Raw genomic sequence first — 16,038 nt, 5'->3', positions numbered from 1 at the left:
GCCCCCAAAAGAGATTGGATGGTGGAGCAGGAATAAATTTTGGATGACATATGGGCAAAATGTTTCTAAATCTGAGGGGGGGGGGAATATAAATCTAATAATCTCAACAAATGCCGAGTATGTGAAATATGAAGAAGATCACACCAAAGCATATCATAATCAAATTGCTCAAAACCAGTGATAAAAAAGAAAATCCTAAAAGCAATCAGATAAAGTAAGAATTGTTAGATACAGAAGGACAAGGAAAGGAAAGCATATTTCTTATTAGAAAAGATTAAAATGAGAAGAGAGTGGAGAAAAATCTTTAAAATATGGGAAAAAAACTACTGCTAGCCTAGAATTTTATACTCAGCTAAAATATATCTCAAAAGTGAAAGCAAAATAAAGACTTTTCAGACATAAAAATTAAAATAACTTATCTCCAGCTATCTAAACTTTAATAAATATTAAAGTTAAGTTCTTTGGGAAGAAGGAAAATTATATGAGATGGAAATGCAGGTCTACACAAAGATATGAAAATCATTGGAAATGTGCCAATATAGGTAAATACTTAAGATTATTTTTTATTATTTAAATGTTCTTAAAGAATGGTAGGCTGTTTAAACAAATAATAATTATGTATTATTAGATTTATAATATATGCATAAATGAAATGAATTACAATAATAGCACAAAGGATGGGAGAAGAAAAATGAAAGTATACTACTTAGAGGACTTGATAAGATAGAGATGTGTACTAAAAACCCTAAAATAACGACTAAAGTAACACAAAAAGAATGGTAGTTAATAAGTCAAAGGTAGATAAACTAAAATTATAAAAAATATACAACTTGTCCAAAGGAAGATAGAAAAAGTAGAAAAAGGAAACAAGGAACAGATAGGAGAAAGAGAAAACAAGATTGTGCATTTAAATCAACTGCATCAATAGTCATATTAAATGGATATTATCTAAATACCCAATTAGAATCCAGAAATTGACAGGTTGGATAAAGTAAAACCTATCCATATGTTTTTCTCTGAGAAAAACCACTTTAAAAATAAAGACACAAGTAGATTAAAAGGAAAAGGATGAAATAGTTTATACTATCACTAATCCAGACAAACTAGAGCAGCTATGTCAGTACCAAACGAAGAAGATTTTTAGAGCAAAGAATATTACCATGCATAAAGAGAATCATTTCATAATTATAAAGAACTAAATTCATCTAGAAATAATAATACTAAACTTTTATGTCCCTAATAGCAGAGTTTTTATATACATAAAGCAAAAATTGATGAAACTGTAATGAGAAATAGAAAAAGCCATAATTATTTTTGGAGACTTCAATACCCCCTTTCAATAATTGATACAACAACTATACAGAAAATTAGTAAGCATATAGAAGACTTGAACAACACCATCAACAAATCTGACCTACTATTTGACATCTATAGAGCACTTTACCCAATAGCAACAGGATATACATTATTTATAAGTACACACAAAATGGTTACTAAGATAGACCATGTTTTGGGTCATAAAACAAGCTTTAACAAAATTAAAAGGATTTAGGTCATACAAAGTATGTTCTCTGACCACAATGGAATTAAATCACAAATCAATAACATAAAGAACTTTGGAAAATCCCCAAATATTTGTAAATTAAGCAGCCTATGGATCAAGGAAATTAAAGAAGAAACTATAAAGTATTTTTAACTAAACATAAATGAGAACACGGTACACCAGACTTTGTGGGTTGCACCTAAATCAGTGGTTCTCAACTAGAGGTGATTTTGCTTCCTCTCCCTCAGGGGACATTTTTGCTTGTCACAATGGTGAGGGGTGAGGGGGGATATTACTGACGTCTAGAGAGTAGAAACAAGGGATTCTGCTTAACATCCTACAATGCACACAACAACTTCCCATTAAAAGAACCATCTGGCCCAAAAATGTCAATAATGCCTCTATTAGATTCTGATTTCAAGCAATAATTAGGGGAAATTTAATAGTACTAAACAACTATATTACCCAAGAAAAACATCTCAAATAAGTGAATTCAGCTTCTGTTTTAAGAAACTGGAATAAAGAAGCAAATTAAACACAAAATAAGCAGAAGAAAAGAAATAACTAAGACCTTAGCATAAATCAATTAAAAAAATACAGAAAATTAATGAAACCAGATGTTGGTTCATTGTGAAGATCAATAATATCTAGGGCTTCCCTGGTGGCGCAGTGGTTGAGAATCTGCCTGCTAATGCAGGGGACACGGGTTCGAGCCCTGGTCTGGGAAGATCCCACATGCTGCGGAGTGACTAGGCCCTTGAGCCACAATTGCTGAGCCTGCGCGTCTGGAGTCTGTGCTCCGCAGCAAGAGAGGCCACGATAGTGAGAGGCCCCCGCACCGCGATGAAGAGTGGCCCCCGCTCCCCGCAACTGGAGAAAGCCTTCGCACAGAAACGAAGACGCAACGTAACCAAAAATAAATAAATTGAAAAAAAAAAAATCTACAAAGCTTTAGCCAGACTGATCAGGAAAAAGAAGAAAGAAGACACAAATTATCATATCAGAAATGAAAGAGGTGTTAAAAGTGTAATAAGTTCATTCAGTAAGAAATAGATAAACTTAATAGACATATATATAAAATAAATTAAACTTTTAATTAAAAAACTTCCAACTAAGAAAATTCTAGCCCCACATGGCTTCACTGGGGGATTCTTGCAAATATTGAAGAAGGCCATAATATTAATTCTACACAGACTCTTCCAGAATGTTAAAGAACTGATACTACATCCCGAATTATTCTGTGAGACCAACATTACTCTGATAAAGACATGTAAAGTAAAGAAACTACACTATGCTATCCCTCATGAACATAGATGCAAAAAAGTCTTTTAAATTACTTTTAAAATTCCTACGGCTGTTTATGTATTGAAAGGTTCAGTATTATTAAGATGTCCATCTTCTCTCAAGCTGATGTACAGATTCGTCACAGTCCCTATCAAATCCCAGCAGGCTTTTCATAGAAATTTACAAGCTGAGATTCAAATTCTTACAGAAATGGAAGGGACCTAGGATAAACAAATCAACTTTGAAAAAGAACAAATTTGAAGGACTAATACTATTAATACTATTAATACTAATAACACATAATATAAAGCTCAGTAATTAAGACAGTGTGGTATTGGCATCAAGATAGACAAATAGATCTTGGGGATCCAAAGAAATTTCAGAAATGGACCCCTGCATTCATGGACAACTTATTTTCCACAAAAGTGCAAAGGTAATTCATTGGGAAAAGATAGTCTTTTTTAAAAATGGTGATATAAAAAATGAATATTTGTATACTTTAAAAATCTTTAATTCACTTCTCACATCATATACAAAAGTTAATTCAAAATGGATCACAGACCTAAATGTAAAGTCTAAAACAATAAAACTTCTGCAAGAAATCCTGGAAGAAAATCTCTTTGACCTACAGTAAGGCAAAGATTCTTAGATATAACACCAGAAACATCATCCAAAAGAAAAAAAAGCATGATAAATTGAACTACATTTAAATAAGTCTTCTGCTACTTGAAAGACACTGCTAAGAGAATGAACTACAAGGAATAGGCTGGGAGATAATATTTGCCAATCGTGTACCTGAAAAAGGACTTTTATCTGAAATACATAAAGAACTCCTGGAACAAATAATAAGAAAACTAACAACCAAACAAAAAAATAGGCAAAAGATTCGAACACACCACCAAATAAAATAAACAGATGGCAAATAAGTACATGGAAAAATATTTACATTATTAGTCATGAAAGTAATGCTAGTATGGTAAGAGGTACCATAACTAATATTACAAATTATGAACATACTAAGCTGTGGCAAGGGCATGGAGGCACTGGAACTCTCATACACTGCTGGTAAAAGTCTAAAATGATACAATCATTTTGAAAGCCAGTTTGACATTTCTTAAAAATTAAACATGCACTTACCATATGACCCATTCACTCCACTCCTAAGTATTTACCCACAAGAGATGAAAGCATATGTTCATTCAAAGATTTGTACGTGAATGTTCATATCAGTTTTATTTGTAATAGCCACAAACTAAAATTGACCCAAATATCCATCAATCGATGACTGGATAGGCAAATTGTGACATATCAATACAATGGAATTCTATTCATCAATGAACTATTGACAGATGCAGCAACATGGATGAATCTTAAAATTATGATGCTGAAGGACAGAAGCTAGACAAAAAAAGAGTACCTATTGTATGATTCCATTTATATAAAATTATAGAAAATGTAAACAAGTGAGTAGTGACAGAAAGCAGATTGGTGGATGCCTTGCAATGAGGAAGAGCAGGAGAGAGGATTTATAAAGAGGTACATGGAAACTTTTGGAGGCGATGGATATCTTTATTATCTTGTGTGTATTCATTATTTCAAGGGTATCTACATATACTTATACCAAAATTTATTTAATTGCACATTTTAAATATATGTGTGTACCTTATGTAGACTAATTATACTTCAACAATGATATTAAAAACATTTTAAAAATTAAATTTAGTACAGACATTGAATCACAGAACATATCACAAAATGTTCAAACTAAAATTTTTAATATTAGTGAAGCCTATTCAGTAACATTGCTTTCACTAAAAATTATTGTTTGTAATATGTTTTTCTGAGCACTGAATGTTTTTATTTTATTAAAAATAAAATACTTAAAATACATTGTTATATTTAGCTATACCTCATCCTTAAATGTATATTTGTGTGTATTTAATAAAGTACATATTTTATTAGAATAGTTATACATTTATATAGTTCATAAATTTAAAAAATGCTCATACATTAATGTTGCAGTACTTTTTCTAACTAATGAAAGTGAGAGTTTAAAAAGGTTTAGAAGCTATTGCTTGAACAATGTAAGGTTACAATATTAAAGGCAGTAAGGATAAATGAAGCTTCAAAAGATATGCAGGTAGGCAAGTGCTATTTGTATGGCTAAATACAGAATATAGCTTGAATGAACTAATCTGTCTCTAAAAACAGACACTTCAATATCCATTACAAACCAGCCTGTTTTCCATTTGGCTATATCAAAAGTTCTTATTTTCCTTCTACTAGTGGTTTTGATCAAAGTTGCCTTGAATTTTTCTGTACCCAAACAGATATCTTTTTTCTAGCCAGCAAAATGTATTCCCAGTATAGTTTATGTTAGACACATGGCTCTTCTGATTCTCTTCTTCTACTGTATTATCTTTCTCACATAGATAACTATCTCTAAACTATATACTTTCACTTTCAGTTTGAGTCAGATATCTTCCATCTTTTTGTCCCAGGGGGCTAACCTGTGCAGACTACATCTACCGGCTCACTTACTTTTGATTTGGTCTGCCAGTGGGAAGACTTGGAAGGAGGTTAAAAATTATGAATGTGCAATTAAGAATACATGCAAAGACGTGAAAGTTTCTGGGATGTAATTCTGACCATTTAACTTGCCTGTTGGGCTGGTGCAGAGACAAATAGGTTCTGGGAGAATGGCAGTGAATTACTGCAAACTTAATCAGGAGGTGATGCTAATCACAGCTGTGACTTAGAATGTGGTATCTCTATTAGAGAAAATCAGCACAGTTCCTGGTTTGTAGCTATTCTGGATATGGAAATGCCTTTCCTGTGTGCAGGGCTTTCATCCAATAACCAACTGTCTACTTACAGAAAATCTTACACATTGCTGTGATATCCCATCCAACATCACATCCAGGTGGGATACCTTTATTTCCTTGGAAATGCAGCAATGGACTCTTCCCACAATTCACTGATGTTTCATACATCTCATTACCCAGAAAATCCAAGCAATGGAATGGTCTGTTGAAGACTCATAGTGGCACCAGCTAGCATACATTCCTTAGATGCTATTCTAGGATCAATAGCTTAGGTGCTATTCTATTGTATATGGTATATATCTTCAGGCTACCAATAAACAGTATATGGAACTGCTTTCACAATATCCATCACAGATGGAGGTTATCCATGGCCTCAACAACCTAGCTGCCCTTTCACCAGGACTGACCTGGCTATCACCCCACCCCTGAGTGCCTAACATGTCAACTACATGAAGTCAGTGCTGAGCCCCTCACATGGCACTCTTTTCCACACTTTGAGCTTGCTACCTTGTGGCAGGTTGATTACATTGGAACTCTCCCATCTTGAAGGTCAGTACTTTGTCCTCCAGGACTCGTTTCTTTTCCTTAGATCCAAATGTTCTCTATCTTCTTTTTCTAAAAGAATATTTTCTCTTTACGTCATTTTCAACACATTCCCTAATCTCTACACAATGAGGGTTTTCTATAATGCTAAGGTGAAGCAGGAAGAAATGTGTTTGACTCCCTTTAGTGGAAAAGGGATCTTCCTTATTGAAGATCAAACTGAAAATCACTCCACTTCAGTTGTGCATGTTTATGTCTGTGTATTCTCATTACCTAGCTTCCTAGCAGCAGGAGTTCAGGAATTATTTTATGTTCATTATACAGTAGCCACAAAAGTAACTGGAAAAGAGTAGCAGGCAGAAATATTTTAAGAAAAAAAATTGGGGATAAAGATCTAAAATGAGGACCATCTTAGTATTAATTAAAATGTGGTGATTGCTATTACTCATTTTGATTATGAAATGCCCACTCTAAGGCTCAGTGCCACTTGGCCTTCTCTTATAATAAACAACCATTTGCCATGTATTCACAGAATAGATTATAGTAAATATATGCCACGTACAAGCACACATAATAGATGCTTCACTGCAATATTGAAGGTGATTTATTCTGTACAGTCTGGACGAATGCCTTCTGCATTTTGTAATGATGGTTGGGACAGTCCTGGGGAAAAAAGTCACCTGTGATCCGCCATCCTTTTGTATCACCTGTTTGTAACCACTACTAACCCTATCAACATTTTTTAGAAAACTGAAGTGAGGAAAGACTACAGCCAAAGGGTATATAGAGAGCTGGGGGAAGGCTTTGTTGTAGGATGCTCAGCCCTGTTCCCATCCATGGGGAAGGAAGGGGAAGGTATATTTCTAGCTACATGCATATGAGTGGCTGGCAGAGACTCTGAAGCTAATGAAACTTAAGATCTAAAACCCCTTCCAGAACTCCGGGATGCACCCTATCAACATGTTGTCATGGTCACCCGTTTTTATAAAATTTGAAAAAGTAAGGTTTTTAAATTGAATTAGTTATGACACCTTTCTCTTTACACTCTGACTTCCCCTCCACTGTACAGTTTCCACTCCCTTTTGAATGGCTTGGAGCCTCAGTCATTTTTGAGATCTGGCTAAAGGAAAAGTGAAGCGGGAGAGGCATTTACTTTGGGTTTAGAAACATTTATGTAGGTCACGGTCACTTTCATGAAATAAAAAATTATTGTCAGTGTAGGAATAGCTTCCAGGAATCCCCCTAGTACCCACTGTCTGACAGTCCAGCATCATGACACAAAGATGCAGCACCAAAAAGAAATATTATTTACAGACAGTGCTCAGCATATGTGAGCACAGGCGGAATCTGAAAAATTCTTCCAATCATCAGACATTAAATTGTAAGGAGAGGATTTTATCTTCAGTACTGTGTTAATATGGATGTTCTCTCCTGTCAGAAATATTCTTAAAATGTAGCATATACAATTATAAACAGATCATACTGTTTTCTTTCTTGATGGCAATTAAACAATATGAAATCAGAATTTGTGTTTTTAAGGTCCAAAGCAAATGTTTTAGGCTTGCCAAGTATTAACAATAAAATATAAGTTTTGATCATCCATGCTGGAAGAAAAACTGGATTATATTTCTATTCTTCAACTGAAAATGATGTTGCAATATTATTTTCAAACAAAGAGGCAACGAGAGTATGCACCAAAAACCGCAGGCAAAAATTATAACAAGAATATGGCAGATAGGGACTTCCCTGGTGGCGCAGTGGTTAAGAACCTACCTGCCAAGGCAGGGGACACAGGTTTGAGCCCTGGTCCAGGAAGATGCCACAGGCCTCACAGCAACTAAGCCCGTGCGCGTGTGCAACAACTACTGAGCCTGCGCTCTAGAGCCTGCGAGCCACAACTACTGAGCCTGTATGCCACAACTACTGAAGCCCGTGTGCCTATAGCCCACGCACTGCAACGAAGAGTAGCCCCCCTCGCCGCAACTAGAGAAAGCCCGTGCAGCAACGAAGACCCAACACAGCCAAATATTAAAAAAAAAAAAAAGAATATGGGAGATAAAAGTATAGGTTATTTTTCTGGATTTTTATGATGTTTGCACAATTATTAACTTAAAATTTTATAGTTTGTTATGATTTTTTCTCGTTCTAAATACATTTACTTTCACACCTAATTTTGAATTTTCCGTTTTTATTCTTTTTCTTTTAAAAGGCTCCCCAGATTGTATAAGCTTTGAGGTCTTAGATCTACCTCTGGGCTCTGAAGTTGCTTAGTGTCAGTTCATAGAATCATTTGTTCCTCATCAACACACACTGCCAGACTGCCACCATACATAGGGCCTAGTATGTTCATTCTACTTGGCTCTATTAAGATGATTTGGAAATTTGATTTTAGTTACTTCTAGAGGGTGAGAAATAGAATTGTTTAGATTTGAACTTCCAGGACGCACAATATTACCATGCACTGGGGTATGACACAACCCTCACAAATAAAACGAAGTCCTTTTCAATATCCTAAATAGAACAATGGAAATTTTTAAATATTTATTTATTTTTAAAGATAGACATACCTACATTTCACTTGTTTCCACGTGTTTTATGTCTTCAGCGTCAATTTTCTGGAATCTTTTATTAATTATTTAGAAACATTTCACACAAAATATGAATGTATCAAAGTACTTTAAATTCTCTCTGATATGATTTGAGGGTAGATATAAATGAATAACTCTTTCCCTTTGTGATGGGATAAATTATCATGTTCTGAGATTTAGAATATCAGAAAGACAAGTGACAAAAAAAACGCCCTGGAGTAAAAGTTGGTGCTTGTTTGAATCAGAAATATAAAAGATGTTTTTTTCCTATATGTTTTGGAATCAAATCATGCATAGATTTGTGTGTGTGTGTGTGTGTGTGTGTGTGTGTGTGTATGAAAGCAAACAACCAAGACACATTTCTTTTTTTCATATATCTCTGTTAACCATAGTAGGTTAATGGAGACATCTGGCTCATTTATTTTGATACAGATGTCACTAACTTCTCTCAGACATATTTTAATTGTTAGTTTCTAATGAAATTCATAATCCTAAGGGAAAGTTAAACTCACTGAAAGATCTTCTTGGCTCACTGCAGATTATTAAGCAACAGAAATATCTGATACTGACATAATTAGTAATATTGCACGGAAAGAATTTATTCCAAAGGACTGGCAAAGAATTTAATGTATTAGTTATTATACAGAATAAGATAAATTTTCTAACCTATCATCACTCCAATGTAATATGCTTGCTGCAATAATATTGATTTTTTTCAAAACATGGACTGAGAATAGTTTATTTGCAACTCAAAAACTCATAGCCATTGTTATATACTTGTATTCTGTCATTGCTGCCTAAGTGAAATTGGCCAACCATGATGGTGGCATTGTTCTTAGTAATGTGGATCTAGTTTGTGGAACTTTTTCCTACAGATATTTATTCTGATAAAATAGTATCTGACTACTCTTTTATATCTATTTCAAACGCATTCGTGGTGTTCCCACTTATATCCCCAATATTTCCAGGTCTTTAGTAAGTAATTCATTCATCTATTTTTAAATTAATCTGTAATGTTCCAAATCTTTCTTATAATTGGTGGCTTTTCTGTGTATATCTATTTCACGTAAATTTTAAAATAAAGCCAGTGGGCTCATCAAATAAATTCTCAATGTAAAATTTTTCAACATTTCAAAAGTATGTCGAACAAAATATAAAAACTTCCTTTCTGCATCCACTCTGCCCTCTTTAGAAATCAATTCTCCTGGCAGTTTTTCCTATCCACTTATATAATGAATATTTTTGTACAAGTGGCATTACATCATATATAATTTTCTGCAAATTGTTTCTTCTCCTTAACAATATCTGGGTGATCTTTACATTTCAGTACGTGTAAGAGCATCTCATTATTTTCAACAAATTTCCTTGGTTTTATTTTATGTTTACTAACCTTTAAAGTTACATGTGGTACTCATTTATTTTTTAAGTCTCTGTAACACCAAAATTCAGACCAGCAAATTTCAGGGCATTCATTATTCTCCACACTTCATTGGGTAGATGCCACTTGCACAAACAATTCATGGAAAGTGTGACATTTAGTTATTGATCTCCTAGTATTCCTAAATATGTTTTTCTCATTGAGTGCAAGTAATGACATTTAAATTTTTTTGCTTCTGGGATGATTTGCATTTTCTGTAGAAGAAATTTTCCATATCAATTATTTCTAAATTCCATTGCCCAGAAGCATGAGGCTTCTAACTATTTCTTAGCAGCTTTGGGGCTTTCTCAGAGCCTGGCATATGCTTGAACTTTTCTTTGCACATCTGTAAGTAGACAAATGTTCTTCATGTTAGTATCGATCTTTACTCTTATTTTATGCTCCAGTTCCATTTTGTGACTTGGTAACTGGAGGTAATTTCATGCTTTACGAAGAACTTTGAAAGGTTTGGGATATGTTGTTTTTAAGAAATGGAAACGCAGATTGCTTAGTTGCTGCTGTTACAGATATTATGTGACATGGTAATTCAGCATCAACTTAATTTTTCTACCATTTTAAATTTCAAAGGTTATAAGGAAGATTCAGAAGGGACATATGTTACCCATGCAAATAAATCACTTTTCACTAAGTCATTGTCAACATGGTCACTTAATTTGTGAGACCCAGGAAGTCTGGAAATTGGAAATAAATCTTCTGCAGCTTTTTAAAAACATGTTTACCTCACCTTGCAGTTATCTAAAAAGTGACTGTTAAGTAACACTGAGGTTTTATATTTAAGCAAATGAAAGCAATAAGAATTCATGATATCAAAGATAGGCCAGTGTATTTAGTTTAGGATCAAGAGCCCAACACTAGTTGATATGGATAAGTGGGGACCTGCAAGAATTAGTAGCTTCAGGAGTAAAACAAGGAGATTCCCAGGACATCCTTCAGGTCCTCAAGGGCATTGCCAAAGGACCCCAAGACTCCAATATGTAATTGGCTTCTTAAACTCAAAGTAATTGAGCTCATTTGACTTTATAAAATCTTTGGATATATCAGTAATGGGATTTTTAAAAATCATTTTTATATCAAAGTTTCTGAACATGAAATTTTGCTGAGGTTGTAAAACAGAGTAGATGCATGTATATTGGATTTTTGCATATCTATTTTCAGCACTCTAAAAATAACAATGTTCACACTTGGTTTCTGCTAAAAATTCCAACTGAGAGTTCTTCCAAGAATAAGGAATAGAAAAATAATAAAAGTAACAATGTTTATAACCACAGGACCTAGCCAAATTACTGAACAAATAGTGGACACAATAAATACCATTTGAAAAAGAGAATAAATGAGTGAGAGCTTTTGTCTAATCAAGGGTCCAGCTAATGACAAAACAAATACTAAGCCAAAAAAGAATGAAAACACTATTGACAAAATGTTTAGTAAAGCATATATGTATGTAGACATTTTAATTTTGATACTTATCTATATGTACATATTCAGATTGCTCTATTAAGTTAGGTTACGATATTTATTTTATAAACTGCTCATACCATCTAATAGCTATCATACAGATTTATGGATAGGTAGACAATTTGCCTTCATCCTGATGGAGGGGGAAAACAAGGTTTTTCTCTTCATTTGTTTCTAGAGAACTTTTTGTGGCATTCTGCAATGCCCAAAGGTGAAAATAAAACTAATACTCGGCCCTTTGATTTCTTCTCTTCTGTATTCTACACTCTCCCTAGGTAATCTCAGACAGTTTCACAGTTTTAAATACCATTTTATACACTGAAGATGTTTAAATGTATTACATCAGTCCAGACCTATCCCCTCATTTCAAGAATGATTTGTCTACTTCCTATCCACATCTCTAATTAGATGTCTAATATTAAAAATTAACATGTCTAAAACTGAACTCCTAATCTACCCTCAAAACCTACACCAGCTCAGTCTTCCTTTAACCAAACAATGGCATGTCCCTCCTTCCTGTCTAAGTCCAAAACCAGGGTGTCATCTCAGATTCCTCCTTTTTTCTCATTCTTGTTAATTCATATCTCATACCTGAACAAATTATTTTTTGTTCCTGCTTGCAAAAGCCTATATAGACTCTCAGAGTTTCTCAGCATCTCCACTACACATCATTTCTTATCTTCATTATCCAATAGTCTTCCAGCTGGTCTTCTAATCTTGCTTCCAAGAGTATATTCTCAACACAGAGGCTAAGTGTACATCTGAGTTAGACAACATCACTCCTCTGCACATGAATCTGAACTGGTTTCCTATCTCTCAGGTTAAAAGCCAAAGTCCTTAAAATGATCTTCGAGGTCCCATGCAATCTTCCTTCAACACACGTCACCCTCATGTACCACCAATGTCCGACCATAAACGTTCCATTCCAAACACACTGGCCTTTTTGCTGTTCCTTGAACTCATCAGTGAGATCACCACTTCAGGGCCATTCCAGGTTTTGTTCCTATTCTGAGCATTAAAACAGAGCCCAACACGTAGTAAGTGCACAATAACTATTTGCCAAATAATTTAATAAATTATAATTTGAGACCCATGTTAATTTAATTTCTTTTATCAAAAGGACAGATTTTTAAATTGTTCATACAGAGCCAGAAAGTAAGAATGTGTTTAAAGATCAATGGGGTCCCATAAAAATGACCCAGAAACAATATTGAAGGGGCTCAGATAATCTAAATTGCAAAAACTGGAATTCAGGGAGACATGAGCTAAGTATGTAGAAGTGAAGCACCAATGGAAGGAAAACCAAGCAGACAAACAAAATGAGTGGTACTGTGAAGATAATGAGTAGTATAAGACAACTTGAACCCTTGACAGCAAGTAGATTCTAGAGGTGTGAGGTGCCTGAAGAGTTTCTCTTGGTGCCAACACATGGCCAGGGTGTTGTCTATGACAAGGCTCTTGTGAGTAGCAAGTTAAGGGCTCAGAGAAGTTTGGAGCATGTCCTTATCTTCACAGATCTTTTTCCTCTGTAGTCACCTTCCCAATACAGATTTTATAAACTATTATTTTAATTTAAACTTTTACTAAAATGTATAATCCTTTGATCTTCTCTTTCTCCCAATTTATCCATCTTACTAAAAAATGTACTCAGACTAATTTTTTTAAAGGATCCAGCTCTGATCACATCACTTTAAAAATACTTCAGTAGTCCCAGTTCCCTTAACCTGGCCTTTGTTGGTCTCCTGGTCTAAATATACCTTTCCCCCTTTCAGATCATGGTTTAGGATGGGTTTGCTGGTATTCTCCTTTTCTTGCCAGTGCGAGGAATCAAGGGTCCTTTCATCTTATGATTCGTAACTTCTCTAGGTGGTTAGAGTCTTTCCTATTCAGGATGAAAGTGAGGGTTGTGCATGGAGGTTTTTAATGGGCTGGGCTGGGAAGTGCACAAAGCTCCTGCCTCATTCCATGGGCCATGACTCAGACCTACCTCAACATGTAACTGAAAGAGAAACTGGGAAATGGGGTAAAGCTGTGTGCCCCCAGGAAGAAGAGACAGACATAGGTATTGGTGAGCAAAGGACTTACTGCATGTTAATATTGTCACCCCAACTCCCCTAACTCTATATTATATTCATATTTCAAGTCATACCCTGGGCTTTCCAGCTTCCAGGATCTTCACAAATTATCTCTCCCTTCCTTGAATGCTTTTTAGCATATGTCTCTACTTTTGTTTCTACTTACTGCATTTTATCTTGTTGATAGTTCTTTTAGTATACCATCTTTCCTACTAGGTTGAAAGCTCCCAGAAGTCAACAACTGTATCTTAGCTGAGCCCAACGCAGCAGGAGTTGAAAAATATATGTTTGCTGAGTGACTTAATGAATAATCCACGTAAGCCTCTCAGCTAAAAGGAGACAAAGTGGAAGAGAGTTAAGCAATTTCATAAGCTTAATTCTAAGATTTTCTCCTGAGATATTTGCGGAGAGCCAATCACACCATCAGCAATCGGAATTTGTCCTAAAACACAGTTATCATTAAATATTTTGAAATGCTCTTAGAAGTGCTGATACTCACATGTATGAACATAAAGTAATATTGTCATTTTAAAAAACTATTTTGTCATGGGACAGAATGTTTTCGACCATATTTAATTCTTGCCTGGATTTCTTTTGCTTTTTTAAAATTAAAAAATACAGTAAAATTTGTTCTTATTAAGGTAAAGTTTAATGAGTTTTGACAAATGCATGATATGGGACTGCCAACAAAATCAAGACTTAGAACATTTCCATCACCCCGAAAGTTCCCTTGTGTCTCTTTTAGTCAACCTCTTTCATCCCCTCTGGCCCTTGGCAACCATTGACCTTTTTTTTTTTTTCCCTATAGTTGTGCCATTTCCAAAATGACACATAAATGGCATCATACAGTGGGTGGCTTTTCGAGTCTGACTTCTCTTCACTTAGCATAATGCATCTGAGATTCAGTCATGTTGTTGCATGTATCAGTAGTTTATTTTTATTCCTGAGTGATGTTCTATTGTTGTAGAGACCATGGTTTCTTTACCCATTCAAAAGCTGAAGGATTGCCTAAATTTTGAGTAAAATTATCATCCTAATAAAAATTATTTGCTCTTTTGTGTTCCTCTCCTTGATCACTCACCAATCTTTGGTGCTGTGCAAGTTTCCCCAGGGTAATTCATGTGCAAATATTGTTATTTTGCTGACCCATATTTGTTGTTTCCTAAAAAAGCAGAAGTGAACCTGGACTAGAGTTTCGCATCTTGAACAATCAAACCAAAACATTAACAGAAATATTTCATATTGCAATGTCTGATAGTACAATTATCATTGGCAATTATGCTGCTTTATTCATTCAACCAATAGTTTCTGAGTACCTACTTTATTCCTGGAACTGACAAGTTCTCTGGAGAAGATAGCAAGCAAATACTTGACATAATTCCTGTGCTTGCAGAGTTTACAGTCCAATGAAGGAGACACTCATTAGATAAATGGTAATTAAAAATAAAAATAAAATATCGATAATAAAAGACTAGATGGTCTATGAAATCTTAAACTATGAGATTAGGCTCAGGAAGTGAAGTTTGAGCAGAGATCAGATTAAAGAGAGGAGAGGAGCATTCCAGGCACAGAGAACAGGCACATGACCCTATGTCAGGAGAAGACATGGTACGCATGAGTTTTAGAAGCTTAGAGAGCAAAGGAGATGGAGGTGTGACAAGAGACTTGACATGCTGATAAGAGACAGATGGACTTATGGGCCATGAGGAGGAATTTTTTCCTAGACGTACTTGGAAGCCATTGCTTGGATTTATGTAAGAAAGTCAGAGTGAGCTTATCAGATTTGAGCTTCAAAAACTGCTTCCAACTGGCTGCAGATGGAACCTACCATTTTAGGTCCTATCATGCTTCTAGGTGAGGTAGAAGGAGCTGTAGAGGCTGCAGGTACACTCTTCAGTTAAGAAAGTATTATAATAGTTCAGGCAAGAGATAATGGTAATTTGAACTAGGAAGAAGGTGATTGGGATAGAGAAAAGTGAATTTACATAAGAATTATTTCAGAGGTAAAATGACAGGACATTGAATCAAATTGGATATGGAGCTGTTGGGGAGGAGAAGGAGGCATCAACTTCTTGGTTCCTGGCTTGTGCAAATGGTTTGGTGTTGGTATCATTTACGGAGATAAGAAATTCTGGAGGTATTATTATGAGTTCAGTTTCAGACTTTTTAAGTTTGAGGTGTTTTATCTTTTTATTATTATTATTATATTTTTAAATTAAAGTATAGTTGATTTACAAGGTTGTGTTAGTTTCTGGTGTAGAGCAAAGTTATTTCAGATTATATATAT

Source organism: Balaenoptera physalus, assembly GCF_965194825.1.
Source record: "Balaenoptera physalus genome assembly, chromosome: 13".
NCBI classification, from domain to species: Eukaryota; Metazoa; Chordata; class Mammalia; order Artiodactyla; family Balaenopteridae; genus Balaenoptera; species Balaenoptera physalus.
This window is presented reverse-complemented; position numbering follows the sequence as displayed.